Genomic DNA, 26,795 nt, shown 5'->3' on the forward strand with positions numbered 1-26,795 from the left:
AAATAATGGAAAAATAATGGAAACGAGAGTACATAAATGTCGTCGATCATTCTGATACTAAGCGCTGTATAAAGGAGGTACCACTTTAGCGGTGAGACGGGTCATATGTTTTTGCTTTTTTTCAGTATGTATAACAAGGTAATATATAGCAAAAAGTGTTACATGTAGGAAGGTGGAGTGTTACGTGATTTTCGAAACAGGCGAATATCGACATTTGATAGTTTTATCAAGAAATAATTTTTATTACAGAATTTCTCCAAAGTTTTAAGAATGTTAATAATTAAAGTTATCTTAATCTTATTTGATGGGTAAGCAAAACCCAAAAAAGCTTATTGCGCTTCTGTGCTCTTTTTCCTAACTTCACAAAAAAAGTAAATACTCTTCTTGAGGACTCCAACCAGAACACCAGCAAAAGACGTCCGCAATGATGCAGCCATTCTAGCCACACCACTACGGTCAATGTGTAAGGATCGGATAATATTAAATTGATTTTGTTACACGCATGCGACATCTGAACTATGAAATAATGGAAAAATAATGGAAACGAGAGTACATAAATGTCGTCGATCATTCTGATACTAAGCGCTGTATAAAGGAGGTACCACTTTAGCGGTGAGACGGGTCATATGTTTTTGCTTTTTTGCAGTATGTAGAACAAGGTAATATATAGCAAAAAGTGTTACATGTAGGAAGGTGGAGTGTTACGTGATTTTCGAAACAGGCGAATATCGACATTTGATAGTTTTATCAAGAAATAATTTTTATTACAGAATTTCTCCAAAGTTTTAAGAATGTTAATAATTAAAGTTAATTCTTATTTGATGGGTAAGCAAAACCCAAAAAAGCTTATTGCGCTTCTGTGCTCTTTTTCCTAACTTCACAAAAAAAGTAAATACTCTTCTTGAGGACTCCAACCAGAACACCAGCAAAAGACGTCCGCAATGATGCAGCCATTCTAGCCACACCACTACGGTCAATGTGTAAGGATCGGATAATATTAAATTGATTTTGTTACACGCATGCTACATCTGAACTATGAAATAATGGAGAAATAATGGAAACGAGAGTACATAAATGTCGTCGATCATTCTGATACTAAGCGCTGTATAAAGGAGGTACCACTTTAGCGGTGAGACGGGTCATATGTTTTGCTTTTTTTCAGTATGTATAACAAGGTAATATATAGCAAAAGTGTTACATGTAGGAAGGTGGAGTGTTACGTGATTTTCGAAACAGGCGAATATCGACATTTGATAGTTTTATCAAGGAATAATTTTTATTACAGAATTTCGCCAAAGTTTTAAGAATGTTAATAATTAAAGTTAATTCTTATTTGATGGGTAAGCAAAACCCAAAAAGCTTATTGCGCTTCTGTGCTCTTTTTCCTAACTTCACAAAAAAGTAAATACTCTTCTTGAGGACTCGAACCAGAACACCAGCAAAAGACGTCGCAATGATGCAGCCATTCTAGCCACACCACTACGGTCAATGTGTAAGGATCGGATAATATTAAATTGATTTTGTTACACGCATGCTACATCTGAACTATGAAATAATGGAAAAATAATGGAAACGAGAGTACATAAATGTCGTCGATCATTCTGATACTAAGCGCTGTATAAAGGAGGTACCACTTTAGCGGTGAGACGGGTCATATGTTTTTGCTTTTTTCAGTATGTATAACAAGGTAATATATAGCAAAAAGTGTTACATGTAGGAAGGTGGAGTGTTACGTGATTTTCGAAACAGGCGAATATCGACATTTGATAGTTTTATCAAGAAATAATTTTTATTACAGAATTTCTCCAAAGTTTTAAGAATGTTAATAATTAAAGTTAATTCTTATTTGATGGGTAAGCAAAACCCAAAAAAGCTTATTTCGCTTCTGTGCTCTCTTTCCAAACTTCACAACAAACCGTAAATACTCTTCTTGAGGACTCGAACCAGAACACCAGCAAAAGACGTCGCAATGATGCAGCCATTCTAGCCACACCACTACGGTCAATGTGTAAGGATCGGATAATATTAAATTGATTTTGTTACACGCATGCTACATCTGAACTATGAAATAATGGAAAAATAATGGAAACGAGAGTACATAAATGTCGTCGATCATTCTGATACTAAGCGCTGTATAAAGGAGGTACCACTTTAGCGGTGAGACGGGTCATATGTTTTTGCTTTTTTCAGTATGTATAACAAGGTAATATATAGCAAAAAGTGTTACATGTAGGAAGGTGGAGTGTTACGTGATTTTCGAAACAGGCGAATATCGACATTTGATAGTTTTATCAAGAAATAATTTTTATTACAGAATTTCTCCAAAGTTTTAAGAATGTTAATAATTAAAGTTAATTCTTATTTGATGGGTAAGCAAAACCCAAAAAAGCTTATTGCGCTTCTGTGCTCTTTTTCCTAACTTCACAAAAAAAGTAAATACTCTTCTTGAGGACTCGAACCAGAACACCAGCAAAAGACGTCGCAATGATGCAGCCATTCTAGCCACACCACTACGGTCAATGTGTAAGGATCGGATAATATTAAATTGATTTTGTTACACGCATGCTACATCTGAACTATGAAATAATGGAAAAATAATGGAAACGAGAGTACATAAATGTCGTCGATCATTCTGATACTAAGCGCTGTATAAAGGAGGTACCACTTTAGCGGTGAGACGGGTCATATGTTTTTGCTTTTTTTCAGTATGTATAACAAGGTAATATATAGCAAAAAGTGTTACATGTAGGAAGGTGGAGTGTTACGTGATTTTCGAAACAGGCGAATATCGACATTTGATAGTTTTATCAAGAAATAATTTTTATTACAGAATTTCTCCAAAGTTTTAAGAATGTTAATAATTAAAGTTAATTCTTATTTGATGGGTAAGCAAAACCCAAAAAAGCTTATTGCGCTTCTGTGCTCTTTTTCCTAACTTCACAAAAAAAAGTAAATACTCTTCTTGAGGACTCGAACCAGAACACCAGCAAAAGACGTCGCAATGATGCAGCCATTCTAGCCACACCACTACGGTCAATGTGTAAGGATCGGATAATATTAAATTGATTTTGTTACACGCATGCTACATCTGAACTATGAAATAATGGAAAAATAATGGAAACGAGAGTACATAAATGTCGTCGATCATTCTGATACTAAGCGCTGTATAAAGGAGGTACCACTTTAGCGGTGAGACGGGTCATATGTTTTTGCTTTTTTTCAGTATGTATAACAAGGTAATATATAGCAAAAAGTGTTACATGTAGGAAGGTGGAGTGTTACGTGATTTTCGAAACAGGCGAATATCGACATTTGATAGTTTTATCAAGAAATAATTTTTATTACAGAATTTCTCCAAAGTTTTAAGAATGTTAATAATTAAAGTTATCTTAATCTTATTTGATGGGTAAGCAAAACCCAAAAAAGCTTATTGCGCTTCTGTGCTCTTTTTCCTAACTTCACAAAAAAAGTAAATACTCTTCTTGAGGACTCGAACCAGAACACCAGCAAAAGACGTCGCAATGATGCAGCCATTCTAGCCACACCACTACGGTCAATGTGTAAGGATCGGATAATATTAAATTGATTTTGTTACACGCATGCTACATCTGAACTATGAAATAATGGAAAAATAATGGAAACGAGAGTACATAAATGTCGTCGATCATTCTGATACTAAGCGCTGTATAAAGGAGGTACCACTTTAGCGGTGAGACGGGTCATATGTTTTTGCTTTTTTTCAGTATGTATAACAAGGTAATATATAGCAAAAAGTGTTACATGTAGGAAGGTGGAGTGTTACGTGATTTTCGAAACAGGCGAATATCGACATTTGATAGTTTTATCAAGAAATAATTTTTATTACAGAATTTCTCCAAAGTTTTAAGAATGTTAATAATTAAAGTTAATTCTTATTTGATGGGTAAGCAAAACCCAAAAAAGCTTATTGCGCTTCTGTGCTCTTTTTCCTAACTTCACAAAAAAAGTAAATACTCTTCTTGAGGACTCGAACCAGAACACCAGCAAAAGACGTCGCAATGATACAGCCATTCTAGCCACACCACTACGGTCAATGTGTAAGGATCGGATAATATTAAATTGATTTTGTTACACGCATGCTACATCTGAACTATGAAATAATGGAAAAATAATGGAAACGAGAGTACATAAATGTCGTCGATCATTCTGATACTAAGCGCTGTATAAAGGAGGTACCACTTTAGCGGTGAGACGGGTCATATGTTTTTGCTTTTTTTCAGTATGTATAACAAGGTAATATATAGCAAAAAGTGTTACATGTAGGAAGGTGGAGTGTTACGTGATTTTCGAAACAGGCGAATATCGACATTTGATAGTTTTATCAAGGAATAATTTTTATTACAGAATTTCTCCAAAGTTTTAAGAATGTTAATAATTAAAGTTAATTCTTATTTGATGGGTAAGCAAAACCCAAAAGAGCATATTGCGCTTCTGTGCTCTTTTCCTAACTTCACAAAAAAGTAAATACTCTTCTTGAGGACTCGAACCAGAACACCAGCAAAAGACGTCGCAATGATGCAGCCATTCTAGCCACACCACTACGGTCAATGTGTAAGGATCGGATAATATTAAATTGATTTTGTTACACGCATGCTACATCTGAACTATGAAATAATGGAAAAATAATGGAAACGAGAGTACATAAATGTCGTCGATCATTCTGATACTAAGCGCTGTATAAAGGAGGTACCACTTTAGCGGTGAGACGGGTCATATGTTTTGCTTTTTTCAGTATGTATAACAAGGTAATATATAGCAAAAAGTGTTACATGTAGGAAGGTGGAGTGTTACGTGATTTTCGAAACAGGCGAATATCGACATTTGATAGTTTTATCAAGAAATAATTTTTATTACAGAATTTCTCCAAAGTTTTAAGAATGTTAATAATTAAAGTTAATTCTTATTTGATGGGTAAGCAAAACCCAAAAAAGCTTATTGCGCTTCTGTGCTCTTTTTCCTAACTTCACAAAAAAAGTAAATACTCTTCTTGAGGACTCGAACCAGAACACCAGCAAAAGACGTCGCAATGATGCAGCCATTCTAGCCACACCACTACGGTCAATGTGTAAGGATCGGATAATATTAAATTGATTTTGTTACACGCATGCTACATCTGAACTATGAAATAATGGAAACGAGAGTACATAAATGTCGTCGATCATTCTGATACTAAGCGCTGTATAAAGGAGGTACCACTTTAGCGGTGAGACGGGTCATATGTTTTTGCTTTTTTTCAGTATGTATAACAAGGTAATATATAGCAAAAAGTGTTACATGTAGGAAGGTGGAGTGTTACGTGATTTTCGAAACAGGCGAATATCGACATTTGATAGTTTTATCAAGAAATAATTTTTATTACAGAATTTCTCCAAAGTTTTAAGAATGTTAATAATTAAAGTTATCTTAATCTTATTTGATGGGTAAGCAAAACCCAAAAAAGCTTATTGCGCTTCTGTGCTCTTTTTCCTAACTTCACAAAAAAAGTAAATACTCTTCTTGAGGACTCCAACCAGAACACCAGCAAAAGACGTCGCAATGATACAGCCATTCTAGCCACACCACTACGGTCAATGTGTAAGGATCGGATAATATTAAATTGATTTTGTTACACGCATGCTACATCTGAACTATGAAATAATGGAAAAATAATGGAAACGAGAGTACATAAATGTCGTCGATCATTCTGATACTAAGCGCTGTATAAAGGAGGTACCACTTTAGCGGTGAGACGGGTCATATGTTTTTGCTTTTTTCAGTATGTATAACAAGGTAATATATAGCAAAAAGTGTTACATGTAGGAAGGTGGAGTGTTACGTGATTTTCGAAACAGGCGAATATCGACATTTGATAGTTTTATCAAGAAATAATTTTATTACAGAATTTCTCCAAAGTTTTAAGAATGTTAATAATTAAAGTTAATTCTTATTTGATGGGTAAGCAAAACCCAAAAAGCTTATTGCGCTTCTGTGCTCTTTTTCCTAACTTCACAAAAAAGTAAATACTCTTCTTGAGGACTCGAACCAGAACACCAGCAAAAGACGTCGCAATGATGCAGCCATTCTAGCCACACCACTACGGTCAATGTGTAAGGATCGGATAATATTAAATTGATTTTGTTACACGCATGCTACATCTGAACTATGAAATAATGGAAAAATAATGGAAACGAGAGTACATAAATGTCGTCGATCATTCTGATACTAAGCGCTGTATAAAGGAGGTACCACTTTAGCGGTGAGACGGGTCATATGTTTTTGCTTTTTTCAGTATGTATAACAAGGTAATATATAGCAAAAAGTGTTACATGTAGGAAGGTGGAGTGTTACGTGATTTTCGAAACAGGCGAATATCGACATTTGATAGTTTTATCAAGAAATAATTTTTATTACAGAATTTCTCCAAAGTTTTAAGAATGTTAATAATTAAAGTTAATTCTTATTTGATGGGTAAGCAAAACCCAAAAAAGCTTATTGCGCTTCTGTGCTCTTTTCCTAACTTCACAAAAAAGTAAATACTCTTCTTGAGGACTCGAACCAGAACACCAGCAAAAGACGTCGCAATGATGCAGCCATTCTAGCCACACCACTACGGTCAATGTGTAAGGATCGGATAATATTAAATTGATTTTGTTACACGCATGCTACATCTGAACTATGAAATAATGGAAAAATAATGGAAACGAGAGTACATAAATGTCGTCGATCATTCTGATACTAAGCGCTGTATAAAGGAGGTACCACTTTAGCGGTGAGACGGGTCATATGTTTTTGCGTGTTTTTTCAGTATGTATAACAAGGTAATATATAGCAAAAAGTGTTACATGTAGGAAGGTGGAGTGTTACGTGATTTTCGAAACAGGCGAATATCGACATTTGATAGTTTTATCAAGAAATAATTTTTATTACAGAATTTCTCCAAAGTTTTAAGAATGTTAATAATTAAAGTTAATTCTTATTTGATGGGTAAGCAAAACCCAAAAAAGCTTATTGCGCTTCTGTGCTCTTTTTCCTGACTTCACAAAAAAGTAAATACTCTTCTTGAGGACTCGAACCAGAACACCAGCAAAAGACGTCGCAATGATGCAGCCATTCTAGCCACACCACTACGGTCAATGTGTAAGGATCGGATAATATTAAATTGATTTTGTTACACGCATGCTACATCTGAACTATGAAATAATGGAAAAATAATGGAAACGAGAGTACATAAATGTCGTCGATCATTCTGATACTAAGCGCTGTATAAAGGAGGTACCACTTTAGCGGTGAGACGGGTCATATGTTTTTGCTTTTTTCAGTATGTATAACAAGGTAATATATAGCAAAAAGTGTTACATGTAGGAAGGTGGAGTGTTACGTGATTTTCGAAACAGGCGAATATCGACATTTGATAGTTTTATCAAGAAATAATTTTATTACAGAATTTCTCCAAAGTTTTAAGAATGTTAATAATTAAAGTTAATTCTTATTTGATGGGTAAGCAAAACCCAAAAAGCTTATTGCGCTTCTGTGCTCTTTTCCTAACTTCACAAAAAAGTAAATACTCTTCTTGAGGACTCGAACCAGAACACCAGCAAAAGACGTCGCAATGATGCAGCCATTCTAGCCACACCACTACGGTCAATGTGTAAGGATCGGATAATATTAAATTGATTTTGTTACACGCATGCTACATCTGAACTATGAAATAATGGAAAAATAATGGAAACGAGAGTACATAAATGTCGTCGATCATTCTGATACTAAGCGCTGTATAAAGGAGGTACCACTTTAGCGGTGAGACGGGTCATATGTTTTTGCTTTTTTCAGTATGTATAACAAGGTAATATATAGCAAAAAGTGTTACATGTAGGAAGGTGGAGTGTTACGTGATTTTCGAAACAGGCGAATATCGACATTTGATAGTTTTATCAAGAAATAATTTTATTACAGAATTTCTCCAAAGTTTTAAGAATGTTAATAATTAAAGTTAATTCTTATTTGATGGGTAAGCAAAACCCAAAAAGCTTATTGCGCTTCTGTGCTCTTTTTCCTAACTTCACAAAAAAGTAAATACTCTTCTTGAGGACTCGAACCAGAACACCAGCAAAAGACGTCGCAATGATGCAGCCATTCTAGCCACACCACTACGGTCAATGTGTAAGGATCGGATAATATTAAATTGATTTTGTTACACGCATGCTACATCTGAACTATGAAATAATGGAAAAATAATGGAAACGAGAGTACATAAATGTCGTCGATCATTCTGATACTAAGCGCTGTATAAAGGAGGTACCACTTTAGCGGTGAGACGGGTCATATGTTTTTGCTTTTTTCAGTATGTATAACAAGGTAATATATAGCAAAAAGTGTTACATGTAGGAAGGTGGAGTGTTACGTGATTTTCGAAACAGGCGAATATCGACATTTGATAGTTTTATCAAGAAATAATTTTATTACAGAATTTCTCCAAAGTTTTAAGAATGTTAATAATTAAAGTTAATTCTTATTTGATGGGTAAGCAAAACCCAAAAAGCTTATTGCGCTTCTGTGCTCTTTTTCCTAACTTCACAAAAAAGTAAATACTCTTCTTGAGGACTCGAACCAGAACACCAGCAAAAGACGTCGCAATGATGCAGCCATTCTAGCCACACCACTACGGTCAATGTGTAAGGATCGGATAATATTAAATTGATTTTGTTACACGCATGCTACATCTGAACTATGAAATAATGGAAAAATAATGGAAACGAGAGTACATAAATGTCGTCGATCATTCTGATACTAAGCGCTGTATAAAGGAGGTACCACTTTAGCGGTGAGACAGGTCTATACTATATGTTTTGCTTTTTTCAGTATGTATAACAAGGTAATATATAGCAAAAAGTGTTACATGTAGGAAGGTGGAGTGTTACGTGATTTTCGAAACAGGCGAATATCGACATTTGATAGTTTTATCAAGAAATAATTTTTATTACAGAATTTCTCCAAAGTTTTAAGAATGTTAATAATTAAAGTTAATTCTTATTTGATGGGTAAGCAAAACCCAAAAAAGCTTATTGCGCTTCTGTGCTCTTTTTCCTAACTTCACAAAAAAAGTAAATACTCTTCTTGAGGACTCGAACCAGAACACCAGCAAAAGACGTCGCAATGATGCAGCCATTCTAGCCACACCACTACGGTCAATGTGTAAGGATCGGATAATATTAAATTGATTTTGTTACACGCATGCTACATCTGAACTATGAAATAATGGAAAAATAATGGAAACGAGAGTACATAAATGTCGTCGATCATTCTGATACTAAGCGCTGTATAAAGGAGGTACCACTTTAGCGGTGAGACAGGTCTATACTATATGTTTTGCTTTTTTCAGTATGTATAACAAGGTAATATATAGCAAAAGTGTTACATGTAGGAAGGTGGAGTGTTACGTGATTTTCGAAACAGGCGAATATCGACATTTGATAGTTTTATCAAGGAATAATTTTTATTACAGAATTTCTCCAAAGTTTTAAGAATGTTAATAATTAAAGTTAATTCTTATTTGATGGGTAAGCAAAACCCAAAAAGCTTATTGCGCTTCTGTGCTCTTTTTCCTAACTTCACAAAAAAGTAAATACTCTTCTTGAGGACTCGAACCAGAACACCAGCAAAAGACGTCGCAATGATGCAGCCATTCTAGCCACACCACTACGGTCAATGTGTAAGGATCGGATAATATTAAATTGATTTTGTTACACGCATGCTACATCTGAACTATGAAATAATGGAAAAATAATGGAAACGAGAGTACATAAATGTCGTCGATCATTCTGATACTAAGCGCTGTATAAAGGAGGTACCACTTTAGCGGTGAGACGGGTCATATGTTTTTGCTTTTTTCAGTATGTATAACAAGGTAATATATAGCAAAAAGTGTTACATGTAGGAAGGTGGAGTGTTACGTGATTTTCGAAACAGGCGAATATCGACATTTGATAGTTTTATCAAGAAATAATTTTTATTACAGAATTTCTCCAAAGTTTTAAGAATGTTAATAATTAAAGTTAATTCTTATTTGATGGGTAAGCAAAACCCAAAAAAGCTTATTGCGCTTCTGTGCTCTTTTTCCTAACTTCACAAAAAAAGTAAATACTCTTCTTGAGGACTCGAACCAGAACACCAGCAAAAGACGTCGCAATGATGCAGCCATTCTAGCCACACCACTACGGTCAATGTGTAAGGATCGGATAATATTAAATTGATTTTGTTACACGCATGCTACATCTGAACTATGAAATAATGGAAAAATAATGGAAACGAGAGTACATAAATGTCGTCGATCATTCTGATACTAAGCGCTGTATAAAGGAGGTACCACTTTAGCGGTGAGACGGGTCATATGTTTTTGCTTTTTTTCAGTATGTATAACAAGGTAATATATAGCAAAAAGTGTTACATGTAGGAAGGTGGAGTGTTACGTGATTTTCGAAACAGGCGAATATCGACATTTGATAGTTTTATCAAGAAATAATTTTTATTACAGAATTTCTCCAAAGTTTTAAGAATGTTAATAATTAAAGTTAATTCTTATTTGATGGGTAAGCAAAACCCAAAAAAGCTTATTGCGCTTCTGTGCTCTTTTTCCTAACTTCACAAAAAAGTAAATACTCTTCTTGAGGACTCGAACCAGAACACCAGCAAAAGACGTCGCAATGATGCAGCCATTCTAGCCACACCACTACGGTCAATGTGTAAGGATCGGATAATATTAAATTGATTTTGTTACACGCATGCTACATCTGAACTATGAAATAATGGAAAAATAATGGAAACGAGAGTACATAAATGTCGTCGATCATTCTGATACTAAGCGCTGTATAAAGGAGGTACCACTTTAGCGGTGAGACGGGTCATATGTTTTTGCTTTTTTCAGTATGTATAACAAGGTAATATATAGCAAAAGTGTTACATGTAGGAAGGTGGAGTGTTACGTGATTTTCGAAACAGGCGAATATCGACATTTGATAGTTTTATCAAGAAATAATTTTTATTACAGAATTTCTCCAAAGTTTTAAGAATGTTAATAATTAAAGTTAATTCTTATTTGATGGGTAAGCAAAACCCAAAAAGCTTATTGCGCTTCTGTGCTCTTTTTCCTAACTTCACAAAAAAGTAAATACTCTTCTTGAGGACTCGAACCAGAACACCAGCAAAAGACGTCGCAATGATGCAGCCATTCTAGCCACACCACTACGGTCAATGTGTAAGGATCGGATAATATTAAATTGATTTTGTTACACGCATGCTACATCTGAACTATGAAATAATGGAAAAATAATGGAAACGAGAGTACATAAATGTCGTCGATCATTCTGATACTAAGCGCTGTATAAAGGAGGTACCACTTTAGCGGTGAGACGGGTCATATGTTTTTGCTTTTTTCAGTATGTATAACAAGGTAATATATAGCAAAAAGTGTTACATGTAGGAAGGTGGAGTGTTACGTGATTTTCGAAACAGGCGAATATCGACATTTGATAGTTTTATCAAGAAATAATTTTATTACAGAATTTCTCCAAAGTTTTAAGAATGTTAATAATTAAAGTTAATTCTTATTTGATGGGTAAGCAAAACCCAAAAAGCTTATTGCGCTTCTGTGCTCTTTTCCTAACTTCACAAAAAAAGTAAAGACTCTTCTTGAGGACTCGAACCAGAACACCAACAAAAGACGTCGCAATGATGCAGCCATTCTAGCCACACCACTACGGTCAATGTGTAAGGATCGGATAATATTAAATTGATTTTGTTACACGCATGCTACATCTGTACTATGAAATAATGGAAACGAGAGTACATAAATGTCGTCGATCATTCTGATACTAAGCGCTGTATAAAGGAGGTACCACTTTAGCGGTGAGACGGGTCTATACTATATGTTTTTGCTTTTTTTCAGTATGTATAACAAGGTAATATATAGCAAAAAGTGTTACATGTAGGAAGGTGGTGTGTTACGTGATTTTCGAAGCAGGCGAATATCGACATTTGATAGTTTTATCAAGGAATAATTTTTATTACAGAATTTCTCCAAAGTTTTAAGAATGTTAATAATTAAAGTTAATTCTTATTTGATGGGTAAGCAAAACCCAAAAAAGCATATTGCGCTTCTGTGCTCTTTTTCCTAACTTCACAAAAAAGTAAATACTCTTCTTGAGGACTCGAACCAGAACACCAGCAAAAGACGTCGCAATGATGCAGCCATTCTAGCCACACCACTACGGTCAATGTGTAAGGATCGGATAATATTAAATTGATTTTGTTACACGCATGCTACATCTGAACTATGAAATAATGGAAAAATAATGGAAACGAGAGTACATAAATGTCGTCGATCATTCTGATACTAAGCGCTGTATAAAGGAGGTACCACTTTAGCGGTGAGACGGGTCATATGTTTTTGCTTTTTTCAGTATGTATAACAAGGTAATATATAGCAAAAAGTGTTACATGTAGGAAGGTGGTGTGTTACGTGATTTTCGAAACAGGCGAATATCGACATTTGATAGTTTTATCAAGGAATAATTTTTATTACAGAATTTCTCCAAAGTTTTAAGAATGTTAATAATTAAAGTTAATTCTTATTTGATGGGTAAGCAAAACTCAAAAAAGCTTATTGCGCTCTGTGCTCTTTTTCCTAACTTCACAAAAAAAAGTAAATACTCTTCTTGAGGACTCGAACCAGAACACCAACAAAAGACGTCGCAATGATGCAGCCATTCTAGCCACACCACTACGGTCAATGTGTAAGAATCGGATAATATTAAATTGATTTTGTTACACGCATGCTACATCTGAACTATGAAATAATGGAAAAATAATGGAAACGAGAGTACATAAATGTCGTCGATCATTCTGATACTAAGCGCTGTATAAAGGAGGTACCACTTTAGCGGTGAGACGGGTCATATGTTTTGCTTTTTTTCAGTATGTATAACAAGGTAATATATAGCAAAAAGTGTTACATGTAGGAAGGTGGTGTGTTACGTGATTTTCGAAGCAGGCGAATATCGACATTTGATAGTTTTATCAAGGAATAATTTTTATTACAGAATTTCTCCAAAGTTTTAAGAATGTTAATAATTAAAGTTAATACTTATTTGATGGGTAAGCAAAACCCAAAAAAGCTTATTGCGCTTCTGTGCTCTTTTTCCTAACTTCACAAAAAAAGTAAAGACTCTTCTTGAGGACTCGAACCAGAACACCAACAAAAGACGTCGCAATGATGCAGCCATTCTAGCCACACCACTACGGTCAATGTGTAAGGATCGAACAATATTAAATTGATTTTGTTACACGCATGCTACATCTGAACTATGAGATGCAATAATGGAAACGAGAGTACATAAATGTCGTCGATCATTCTGATACTAAGCGCTGTATAAAGGAGGTACCACTTTAGCGGTGAGACGGGTCTATACTATATGTTTTTGCTTTTTTTCAGTATGTATAACAAGGTAATATATAGCAAAAAGTGTTACATGTAGGAAGGTGGTGTGTTACGTGATTTTCGAAACAGGCGAATATCGACATTTGATAGTTTTATCAAGGAATAATTTTTATTACAGAATTTCTCCAAAGTTTTAAGAATGTTAATAATTAAAGTTAATTCTTATTTGATGGGTAAGCAAAGCCCAAAAAAGCATATTGCGCTTCTGTGCTCTTTTTCCTAACTTCACAAAAAAAGTAAATACTCTTCTTGAGGACTCGAACCAGAACACCAACAAAAGACGTCGCAATGATGCAGCCATTCTAGCCACACCACTACGGTCAATGTGTAAGAATCGGATAATATTAAATTGATTTTGTTACACGCATGCTACATCTGAACTATGAAATAATGGAAAAATAATGGAAACGAGAGTACATAAATGTCGTCGATCATTCTGATACTAAGCGCTGTATAAAGGAGGTACCACTTTAGCGGTGAGACGGGTCATATGTTTTTGCTTTTTTCAGTATGTATAACAAGGTAATATATAGCAAAAAGTGTTACATGTAGGAAGGTGGAGTGTTACGTGATTTTCGAAACAGGCGAATATCGACATTTGATAGTTTTATCAAGGAATAATTTTTATTACAGAATTTCTCCAAAGTTTTAAGAATGTTAATAATTAAAGTTAATTCTTATTTGATGGGTAAGCAAAACCCAAAAAGCTTATTGCGCTTCTGTGCTCTTTTCCTAACTTCACAAAAAAAGTAAATACTCTTCTTGAGGACTCGAACCAGAACACCAGCAAAAGACGTCGCAATGATGCAGCCATTCTAGCCACACCACTACGGTCAATGTGTAAGGATCGGATAATATTAAATTGATTTTGTTACACGCATGCTACATCTGAACTATGAAATAATGGAAAAATAATGGAAACGAGAGTACATAAATGTCGTCGATCATTCTGATACTAAGCGCTGTATAAAGGAGGTACCACTTTAGCGGTGAGACGGGTCATATGTTTTTGCTTTTTTTCAGTATGTATAACAAGGTAATATATAGCAAAAAGTGTTACATGTAGGAAGGTGGAGTGTTACGTGATTTTCGAAACAGGCGAATATCGACATTTGATAGTTTTATCAAGAAATAATTTTTATTACAGAATTTCTCCAAAGTTTTAAGAATGTTAATAATTAAAGTTAATTCTTATTTGATGGGTAAGCAAAACCCAAAAAAGCTTATTGCGCTTCTGTGCTCTTTTTCCTAACTTCACAAAAAAAGTAAATACTCTTCTTGAGGACTCGAACCAGAACACCAGCAAAAGACGTCGCAATGATGCAGCCATTCTAGCCACACCACTACGGTCAATGTGTAAGGATCGGATAATATTAAATTGATTTTGTTACACGCATGCTACATCTGAACTATGAAATAATGGAAAAATAATGGAAACGAGAGTACATAAATGTCGTCGATCATTCTGATACTAAGCGCTGTATAAAGGAGGTACCACTTTAGCGGTGAGACAGGTCATATGTTTTTGCTTTTTTCAGTATGTATAACAAGGTAATATATAGCAAAAGTGTTACATGTAGGAAGGTGGAGTGTTACGTGATTTTCGAAACAGGCGAATATCGACATTTGATAGTTTTATCAAGAAATAATTTTATTACAGAATTTCTCCAAAGTTTTAAGAATGTTAATAATTAAAGTTAATTCTTATTTGATGGGTAAGCAAAACCCAAAAAGCTTATTGCGCTTCTGTGCTCTTTTTCCTAACTTCACAAAAAAGTAAATACTCTTCTTGAGGACTCGAACCAGAACACCAGCAAAAGACGTCGCAATGATGCAGCCATTCTAGCCACACCACTACGGTCAATGTGTAAGGATCGGATAATATTAAATTGATTTTGTTACACGCATGCTACATCTGAACTATGAAATAATGGAAAAATAATGGAAACGAGAGTACATAAATGTCGTCGATCATTCTGATACTAAGCGCTGTATAAAGGAGGTACCACTTTAGCGGTGAGACGGGTCATATGTTTTTGCTTTTTTCAGTATGTATAACAAGGTAATATATAGCAAAAAGTGTTACATGTAGGAAGGTGGAGTGTTACGTGATTTTCGAAACAGGCGAATATCGACATTTGATAGTTTTATCAAGAAATAATTTTATTACAGAATTTCTCCAAAGTTTTAAGAATGTTAATAATTAAAGTTAATTCTTATTTGAGGGGTCAGGAAAACCCAACAAAGGTTATTGCGCTTCTGTGCCCTCTTTCCTAACTTCACAAAAAAAGTAAATACTCTTCTTGAGGACTCCAACCAGAACACCAGCAAAAGACGTCGCAATGATACAGCCATTCTAGCCACACCACTACGGTCAATGTGTAAGGATCGGATAATATTAAATTGATTTTGTTACACGCATGCTACATCTGAACTATGAAATAATGGAAAAATAATGGAAACGAGAGTACATAAATGTCGTCGATCATTCTGATACTAAGCGCTGTATAAAGGAGGTACCACTTTAGCGGTGAGACGGGTCATATGTTTTGCTTTTTTCAGTATGTATAACAAGGTAATATATAGCAAAAAGTGTTACATGTAGGAAGGTGGAGTGTTACGTGATTTTCGAAACAGGCGAATATCGACATTTGATAGTTTTATCAAGGAATAATTTTTATTACAGAATTTCTCCAAAGTTTTAAGAATGTTAATAATTAAAGTTAATTCTTATTTGATGGGTAAGCAAAACCCAAAAAAGCTTATTGCGCTTCTGTGCTCTTTTCCTAACTTCACAAAAAAAGTAAATACTCTTCTTGAGGACTCGAACCAGAACACCAGCAAAAGACGTCGCAATGATGCAGCCATTCTAGCCACACCACTACGGTCAATGTGTAAGGATCGGATAATATTAAATTGATTTTGTTACACGCATGCTACATCTGAACTATGAAATAATGGAAAAATAATGGAAACGAGAGTACATAAATGTCGTCGATCATTCTGATACTAAGCGCTGTATAAAGGAGGTACCACTTTAGCGGTGAGACGGGTCATATGTTTTTGCTTTTTTTCAGTATGTATAACAAGGTAATATATAGCAAAAAGTGTTACATGTAGGAAGGTGGAGTGTTACGTGATTTTCGAAACAGGCGAATATCGACATTTGATAGTTTCATCAGGGAATAATTTTTATTACAGAATTTCTCCAAAGTTTTAAGAATGTTAATAATTAAAGTTAATTCTTATTTGATGGGTAAGCAAAACCCAAAAAAGCTTATTGCGCTTCTGTGCTCTTTTTCCTAACTTCACAAAAAAAGTAAATACTCTTCTTGAGGACTCGAACCAGAACACCAGCAAAAGACGTCGCAATGATGCAGCCATTCTAGCCACACCACTACGGTCAATGTGTAAGGATCGGATAATATTAAATTGATTTTGTTACACGCATGCTACATCTGAACTATGAAATAATGGAAAAATAATGGAAACGAGAGTACATAAATGTCGTCGATCATTCTGATACTAAGCGCTGTATAAAGGAGGTACCACTTTAGCGGTGAGACGGGTCATATGTTTTGCTTTTTTCAGTATGTATAACAAGGTAATATATAGCAAAAAGTGTTACATGTAGGAAGGTGGAGTGTTACGTGATTTTCGAAACAGGCGAATATCGACATTTGATAGTTTTATCAAGGAATAATTTTTATTACAGAATTTCTCCAAAGTTTTAAGAATGTTAATAATTAAAGTTAATTCTTATTTGATGGGTAAGCAAAACCCAAGAAAGCTTATTGCGCTCTGTGCTCTTTTTCCTAACTTCACAAAAAAAAGTAAATACTCTTCTTGAGGACTCGAACCAGAACACCAGCAAAAGACGTCGCAATGATGCAGCCATTCTAGCCACACCACTACGGTCAATGTGTAAGGATCGGATAATATTAAATTGATTTTGTTACACGCATGCTACATCTGAACTATGAAATAATGGAAAAATAATGGAAACGAGAGTACATAAATGTCGTCGATCATTCTGATACTAAGCGCTGTATAAAGGAGGTACCACTTTAGCGGTGAGACGGGTCATATGTTTTTGCTTTTTTTCAGTATGTATAACAAGGTAATATATAGCAAAAAGTGTTACATGTAGGAAGGTGGAGTGTTACGTGATTTTCGAAACAGGCGAATATCGACATTTGATAGTTTTATCAAGAAATAATGTTTATTACAGAATTTCTCCAAAGTTTTAAGAATGTTAATAATTAAAGTTAATTCTTATTTGATGGGTAAGCAAAACCCAAAAAAGCTTATTGCGCTTCTGTGCTCTTTTTCCGAACTTCACAAAAAAAGTAAATACTCTTCTTGAGGACTCGAACCAGAACACCAGCAAAAGACGTCGCAATGATGCAGCCATTCTAGCCACACCACTACGGTCAATGTGTAAGGATCGGATAATATTAAATTGATTTTGTTACACGCATGCTACATCTGAACTATGAAATAATGGAAAAATAATGGAAACGAGAGTACATAAATGTCGTCGATCATTCTGATACTAAGCGCTGTATAAAGGAGGTACCACTTTAGCGGTGAGACGGGTCATATGTTTTGCTTTTTTCAGTATGTATAACAAGGTAATATATAGCAAAAAGTGTTACATGTAGGAAGGTGGAGTGTTACGTGATTTTCGAAACAGGCGAATATCGACATTTGATAGTTTTATCAAGAAATAATGTTTATTACAGAATTTCTCCAAAGTTTTAAGAATGTTAATAATTAAAGTTAATTCTTATTTGATGGGTAAGCAAAACCCAAAAAAGCTTATTGCGCTTCTGTGCTCTTTTTCCTAACTTCACAAAAAAAGTAAATACTCTTCTTGAGGACTCCAACCAGAACACCAGCAAAAGACGTCCGCAATGATGCAGCCATTCTAGCCACACCACTACGGTCAATGTGTAAGGATCGGATAATATTAAATTGATTTTGTTACACGCATGCTACATCTGAACTATGAAATAATGGAAAAATAATGGAAACGAGAGTACATAAATGTCGTCGATCATTCTGATACTAAGCGCTGTATAAAGGAGGTACCACTTTAGCGGTGAGACGGGTCATATGTTTTTGCTTTTTTTCAGTATGTATAACAAGGTAATATATAGCAAAAAGTGTTACATGTAGGAAGGTGGAGTGTTACGTGATTTTCGAAACAGGCGAATATCGACATTTGATAGTTTTATCAAGAAATAATTTTTATTACAGAATTTCTCCAAAGTTTTAAGAATGTTAATAATTAAAGTTAATTCTTATTTGATGGGTAAGCAAAACCCAAAAAAGCTTATTGCGCTTCTGTGCTCTTTTTCCTAACTTCACAAAAAAAGTAAATACTCTTCTTGAGGACTCCAACCAGAACACCAGCAAAAGACGTCCGCAATGATACAGCCATTCTAGCCACACCACTACGGTCAATGTGTAAGGATCGGATAATATTAAATTGATTTTGTTACACGCATGCTACATCTGAACTATGAAATAATGGAAAAATAATGGAAACGAGAGTACATAAATGTCGTCGATCATTCTGATACTAAGCGCTGTATAAAGGAGGTACCACTTTAGCGGTGAGACGGGTCTATACTATACGTTTTGACCCTTCCTTCGGAAGTGTCTATAATTTCACTTTGTATGCGTTACGCAGGTGTGTTACGTATTGATCTATCAAGAAATCTCGTGAATTATTAAATAAAATGTATGGTATTTTAAACAAATACACTTTGACATTTAAAATATAATTATAACAAATAATATGACATGGAATTATGAAAAAATATTTCTGATTTGTTTCAAAGAAACAAATGATTTTAATTTAGGAACATATAGAAGCATGTACAAGAAAATCTTCTCAGAAAAGCAAAAAACGTAAAAAATGAAAGGGATTTCAAAAATTTCTTCAGTGGAAGCTAGATAGCAAATGTGAGCATGTTTTGAGACACTAATAGATCACTTATATTCATGTATGTGTGCGTATGTGTGCAAATTCTGAAATTTACTACCATAAAAATCTCGCTCATTTTTAAGGTATTGAACGAGTTTAGTTTTACCAAATTAGGCATCCATAAGGCGAAATATATGTTATTATTGAACGCTATTGAGTTTCGCTCAGATCAATGACTGATTTAGTTAGTTCTGGATTAATTAATATCGAGGTCTCTGGAAATTACGAGTACAATATATTAAACCACCGTTACGATAGTTACTAACCATGTCACAATAGTTATTCAATCCGACGAGCGCCTTATAGATAGGCAGCATGAAGCACAGTACGTTATCATTCGTTAAGTTGTCATTCAACCTATGACATCCGCCTTTAGGTAGGCAATTATTTTGTCAGCTTCACGGTAAATCACCGTGGGAAGCTGAGTAGTTTTATTTCGGTTTAAATACTGGAGTCTGGAAAAAAATCCTTATAACTAAAGCCCCAAACGCAATACAACGGATCGGCGACGGAAACGGAAAATTTGACAGTTAGCTCATATATTTTCTGTCAAATTTGCCGTTTCCGTCGCCGTTCTGTTGTACTGCGTTTGGGGCTTAAGGAAGGGTCAAAATCTCACTGTAGGTGGATTAATCTGGGTTTTGCTTTTGTTTTCAGTATTATGTATAACAAGGTAATATATTGCAAAAAGTGTTAGGGTCTGTTCAAATATTACGTAACGCAATAGGGGGTGGGGGGTTGTTTTATTTTTGTTATGATTTGTTACGCAAAATATAGGAGTGGGGGTCCTTCGAGAAATTGTTACCCGTAACAATTGAGAATAAATATTTAAATTTTTCAAAAGATAGTTATTGTGTTCAAAATAGCATAAAATACACAAAAAATAATAATTTATTGTATCGTGGTTCAAATTCTACCAAACAAGATTTTTTCATAAAAAAAATGTATTTGTTACGCGTTACGCATAGGGGTGGGGGTAATTCTAAATTTTGTTACAGATTGTTACGAGGGGGTGGGGGGTTCTTAAAAACAACGTTTTTCGCGTTACGTAATATTTGAACAGACCCTTACATGTAGGAAGGTGGAGTGTTACGTGATTTTCGAAACAGGCGAATATCGACATTTGATAGTTTTATCAAGTTTTATCAAAAGTAAGAACTAGATAGCAAATGTGAGCATGTTTTGAGATACTAATAGACCAATGAGATAGATAGAAGGTGAGGAAGAAGACCAAATGCAAATGTATTAGTGGATGATAGAAAATGTAAACAGCAAATGGTGACGTACATATTTGCATGGCTTCTTATGGGAGCTCGTTCGAATGTAGTAGTGAAAGCTTTTTCGCCATACACGAAAGGCACGCACACATTATATGGATTTCCATACCTTACTATTTATTTTCATTGCTAATAGACCACTTATATGCATGTATGTGTGCGTATGTGTGCAAATTCTGAAATTTGCTACCATGTAAATCTCACTCATTTTTAAGGCATTAAACAAGATTAGTTTTACCACAGATAACAGATATTGAGGCTGGCATCCGATACGTGTGTAAACTTCCGCAACCATTAATTCAAATGTATTTTAAATTGGGACCGCGTTTGGCAATCGATTGGAGATGGCGCAAGAATCAATGTTATTGAAAACGCAGCCCGAATGCGGCTTTCAAATCCGTATGTACTGCCGCAATCAGTTGAGTAGATGGTAGTAGTGGGCCAACGTATATCAATTCAAAAGCTTACACAGGATTTTCAATAAAATTTGTTCTAGCCTAAATATCTGTTATTTGTGGTTTTACAAAATTAGGCATCCATAAGGCGACATATGTATATGTTATTATTGAACGCTATTGAGTTTCACTTAGATCAATGACTGATTTAGTTAGTTCTGGATTAATTCAATAACAAATTTTCAAAACGACTTATCTGCTTTTGTAAACAAAGATTCAAACGTCGATTTGCCGAATCTGAGAGCATTCATTCATTTATTTAGTTTACATCTAAACAGATAACACTGAATCAACAATTTGACGCCACAATACACGGTTCGAGGCCGCATCTCTCCATCCTCGGATACGCCCCACGCTCGCCAAGTCGTTTTGCACCTGGTCTGCCCATCTCGCTCGCTGCGCTCCACGCCGTCTCGTACCTGCCGGATCGGAAGCGAACACCATCTTTGCAGGGTTGCTGTCCGGTATTCTTGCAACATGTCCTGCCCATCGTACCCTTCCGGCTTTAGCTACCTTCTGGATACTGGGTTCGCCGTAGAGTTGGGCGAGCTCTTGGTTCATTCTTCGCCGCCACACACCGTCTTCTTGCACACCGCCAAAGATGGTCCTAAGCACCCGTCTCTCGAATACTCCGAGTGCTTGCAAGTCCTCCTCGAGCATTGTCCATGTTTCATGTCCGTAGAGGACAACCGGTCTTATAAGCGTCTTGTACATGACACATTTGGTGCGGTAGCGAATCTTTTTCGACCGCAGTTTCTTCTGGAGCCCGTAGTAGGCCCGACTTCCAAAGATGATGCGCCTTCGTATTTCACGACTAACGTTGTTGTCAGCCGTTCGCAAGGATCCGAGGTAGACAAATTCCTCGACCACCTCGAAGGTATCCCCGTCTATCGTAACACTGCTTCCCAGGCGGGCCCTGTCGCGCTCGGTTCCGCCCACAAGCATGTACTTTGTCTTTGGCGCATTCACCACCAGTCCAACTTTTGTTGCTTCACGTTTCAGGCGGGTGTACAGTTCTGCCACCTTTGCAAATGTTCGGCCGACAATGTCCATGTCATCCGCGAAGCAAATAAATTGACTGGATCTGTTGAAAATCGTACCCCGGCTGTTACACCCGGCTCTCTGCATGACACCTTCTAGCGCAATGTTGAACAACGGGCACGAAAGTCCATCACCTTGTCTTAGTCCCCGCCGCGATTCGAACGAACTGGAGTGTTCGCCCGAAATCTTCACACAGTTTTGCACACCATCTATCGTTGCTTTGATCAGTCTGGTAAGTTTTCCAGGGAATCTGAGAGCACTCCCACACAAATTAACACCATCAATAGCTAACAGAAGCCTCCACCTACGCATTGATGGTGTTGGTTTGCGTGGGCGTACTCTTAAATGCTTAAAATCGACGTTCGAATCTTTGTTTACAAAAGCAGATAAGTTGTTTTGAAAATTCGGTATTGAATTAATATCGAGGTCTCTCGAAATTACGAGTGGGAAGCTGAGTAGTTTTATCTCGTTTTATATACTGGAGTCTGGAAATATTTGCTTATAACTAAGGAAGAGTCAAAATCTCACTGTAGGTGGATCTGGTAGATAATCTGGGTTTTGTATGAAGCATCTGAAATTTTTGTATGAATTGTCACACTTTGGGCAACCACCCCACCTTGTATGAAACATTATTTCGTAACATGTGCTGTGCATATGCACAGCCAAGATATACCTATAACAAGAAAATGAAACATCTGAAAATATTGTATGGGTCGTCACACTTTAGCCAACCCACAACCGTCCCTCCCCCTACCCCGTCTGAACGTTATGTAATTTATGGATGTTCTCTTATTCACCTATAGTGATACTGCTTTTCTCACGTTTGACTACACATTTCCCTTTGAACGCAATAGACAATCGTTTTAAAATTTGATAGCGATCAGCGATGCTCTGCCCCTATCGAGTGCAACCTGTTGGATTTATTGTATGGAAAATATTATTAAAGTATTATTACAAGGAGAGTTGGTGTACTATTTTTCTCAACTTTTGTTCACACATACACACACGGCCAGGCAGACAGTTGCTCAGTTCGTCGAGCTGAATCGGTTGGTATATAACACATTCGGGGCCTTGGATCAAAAGTTTTGGTTTGGAGTGGTTCTATAGCCTTTCGTTACAACTCTGAGAGAGGCAAAAACATTTCGAAAGAATTGCTCCATTGTCAAAGCTATTATGTATTAATTCTACAGTAAAACTGTAAGATTGCCTACATTTAGGAGCAGAGTGGCGCAGTGGAAGCGTGCTGGGCCCATAACCCAGAGGTCCGTAGATCGAAACTACGCTCTGCTAGGTTTGTTTTTTTTCATACTTCACTGATTTATTGCATACCGTTCGCAAGTGTGCACCAATATTTATTTGTTTCCGAAATGTACCATTTTTATTTTATAGTTAGCGAAAGGTAGCTTCAAAATATATAGATTTGTCCATGCTCAGAGCAGAATTTTGCTGCTATAATGGGGTGACTTCGTTAAACAGAATACCAATGCTCGCATGCAATGCATGAAAAACCACTGGATCCGGAATCTTAGAAGGAAATGTTGTTTACTATAGGGTTTTCTATCTTAGTGATATAGAAAACAGTGTTTCGCAGCTAACAGGATATGTCTTTGGCACCACGACAGGATATGTCTTTGGTTGCCATATCAGTGCTTATGGCGTAAGCCCACCCATCGCGGCAAGATCACATATCCGAGGGGAGGGATTTTTATAATTGCAATTTTCACATTGAAAATAGTTTAATTATCCTTTTAGATTTGAAAAATGTTCTGCTTATAGACATTTCTAATTTCTAAGAAGATTTTTTTTTTGTTTATGTTAGTCAAAGTATAATAAAGTAATAACAGCCTGCTGGGAATGCCTGTCGATTCCCTATGTATTTCTCAATGCAGAAAATTAGCTTTATTGCCCATCAAGCACATATGCCTTCGTGGCGCAATCGGTTAGCGCGTTCGGCTGTTAACCGAAAGGTTGGTGGTTCGAGTCCACCCGGGGGCGGATTTTTTTATTAGATGAAACAGGATCGCGATTTTTATTAATTTATAGATTACCGTGGGGCATCGAAATCCGTATACTTAACCAACTTAGTATATGAAAAAGTCATTAGAAAATAGGAATCGAATGTAAATGAAACATTTGTCATTGACACAGGAGTATGAAGGCTTCTACTTTTGAAGTGTTTCACATTTACTCATTAAAAACTACGAAAAACATGATAACATATTGAATAAAATCAACTACTCCTGAATCAAAATCCGTCCACCGTGGACGAATTTCGAATCGAAGGATCAAAATCCGTACAGCTATTTTTTAACTAAATATTTAAATTGAAGCAGTCTGATTGACTAAACTACCACTGTAAATAGTTCGATACGCACCTTGGGAAGCGATCCCTTCGATTTGTATTCCGCTTATCTTATGTAATGATTCGCAATTATCAATTAAAACACAGTTACTTTTGGTACAATAGCTCTACCCGATAACAAAATGGCGGCAGAAACTCCGCGTTTAGTGGATCGAGATTTGTTTTTGATTTTTGTTGTTCTAATTTCAAAGCCTTCTTTCCATTTCTATGTCCTAAAAGCTTACTGCCAAGTATCTGAACAGGATAAGATAAATTATTTCTATATTAAATACCTTTAACCCCCTTTAATTTATTGATATCTCATTAAGTGGACGGATTTCGAGGCTGTACGGATTTCGGTCCCCACGGTATATTTATACCTAATTAATTTTATTTTTAATTTATTTATTTTATTAATAATTTTTAATTAACTAATAGAGCCCTGAGCACAGAATGAACCGCCTTCAGTAGTGAAATGAAAACTTTAATTTCCCCAGTATTTCAAAGCTTTCTACTACAGGGTTGACCCGATTTTGTCACTCTCAGATTTTATCTATCCCCGATTTTATATCACGTTTTCGACCCGATTTTAACATGTCCTGATTTTATCACGTTTTCAAACCGATTTGGTCACCCCAAAAAAATTGAAAATTTTAGTCGTTTTTATTTTTGTGAATAATACTATAAACAACAATGATTTTCATGAATAACTTTCACCGCCTGCTATATTATACTTATTTCAGTACCTGTCAAGAAATTTGTAAGGCTTTTCGACAAGAAATTACGGATTCCGTTCACGTATTTTGCTTCCAAGGCATAAACTGTTTCATATTTGTCTAATCTAATCTAATCTCATACTTGCGCAGCCAATACTTGAAAGCATCCTGGAAAATGACGGTTTCTAAATTCTGTCATTTTTCTTTTCATACGGCCAGGCCAACTACGCAGTATGTACCGCAGAGATGATTTCTAGATACTGAGCGACTTCAGATTTTGTAAACCCTTAAAGTCGATCCATACTATGAAATCGAGGGGAAAGGAAGAAAGCGTGGACCTCCCGTACCAAACGCTTCCTGTTAGTATAAATAGTAATCAAATATAATATCAATGAATTTTTCGTTGGGAGCCAAGCTATTTAAAAGTTATGAAATGCTCCATTCGGCAAGTGATGGTTGACGTCGTGTTCAGAATTACTACGTTCACTATAAATTAGAAAAGAAGGATATCATCCATCCTTAGTAGACAGTAACGTCAGCTTCTTCCTTCGGTGACAGATGTGATGACAATTCTGAAAAGCAAAGAAGTACTAGCACAACATTAGAAGATTGGTCACTTTAATTATACTCATGTTATTTTTGAAATGCTTTTCCAGACTGCTATCAGAAATCAAGGAGGGTTTAATCCTTGATTTCAATCTAAGAAAACATTACAGGGACATTAGTATTACTATTTGCCGTCGAGAAGCATCTAGGAAGTTGGAAAGAAAGATTAGTGTAGTATTTACTTAATGACTTATCGACAATTTCATAAGCACTACAGAATTGGAAATTGGGGAAGGTTTTCGTTGGATCAGGATGTGCCTGTAGCTGGCAATGTGACCTTAGTAGATCTTACCCCGTAACACACCACGTAAAGATGTCTTCCCAACATTACGGGAACAAGGCATAAACTGTTTTATATTTGTGAAACAAAATAAACACTACGGTCAATGTGTAAGATCAGGCTTATATTAATTTGATTTTGTTGTAATTTATTGACCTTTCCTGTTGAACTTTTCTAGTTTCTAGATCGCTTTTTGCCTTTCTCATACAACAAAGTTGTACCGAAAGGCTATCATTTTGCTCTAAAAACGAGCTTTTTATAGAAGCCTCGGAGACCCATAGTGTCGTATATTAATCAACTCGGTTCTATACCCCAGGTTTTTTTACACGGTTTGGTTTTAGTCGTTTAAGACCTTCAGCATCAATGGAACAATGAGTTAACCCCACGAAAAAAATCACAAAAAATCAAAGAAAATTCAGGGGATATTTAAAAAGCTGTAAAAAATCAGGTTTCCTAAGAAATTAATTAATTCCAACCGCGTAAAAAAAAACAAGATAAATCCACCTAGCGGTGATAGTGCCTTTCTCGTTTCTTTCGAGTGAGTAATTTCTACGCACTTTTGGTGAAAAAAAAG

General features: G+C 35.7%; 2 non-coding genes across 2 annotated transcripts; both read left to right on the forward strand.

The window, feature by feature from the left end:
• The first annotated feature begins 23,496 nt into the window (after nucleotides 1-23,496).
• On the forward strand, nucleotides 23,497-23,568 carry Trnam-cau (transfer RNA methionine (anticodon CAU)). Its single transcript has one exon. It is a non-coding gene; the product is annotated as a tRNA-Met (tRNA).
• A 631-nt stretch (nucleotides 23,569-24,199) lies between these two features.
• On the forward strand, nucleotides 24,200-24,273 carry Trnan-guu (transfer RNA asparagine (anticodon GUU)). The gene has a single exon. It is a non-coding gene; the product is annotated as a tRNA-Asn (tRNA).
• The last annotated feature ends 2,522 nt before the right edge of the window (nucleotides 24,274-26,795 follow it).

The sequence above is a fragment of the Armigeres subalbatus genome, chromosome 2, assembly GCF_024139115.2.
Source record: "Armigeres subalbatus isolate Guangzhou_Male chromosome 2, GZ_Asu_2, whole genome shotgun sequence".
In the NCBI taxonomy this organism is placed as follows: Eukaryota; Metazoa; Arthropoda; class Insecta; order Diptera; family Culicidae; genus Armigeres; species Armigeres subalbatus.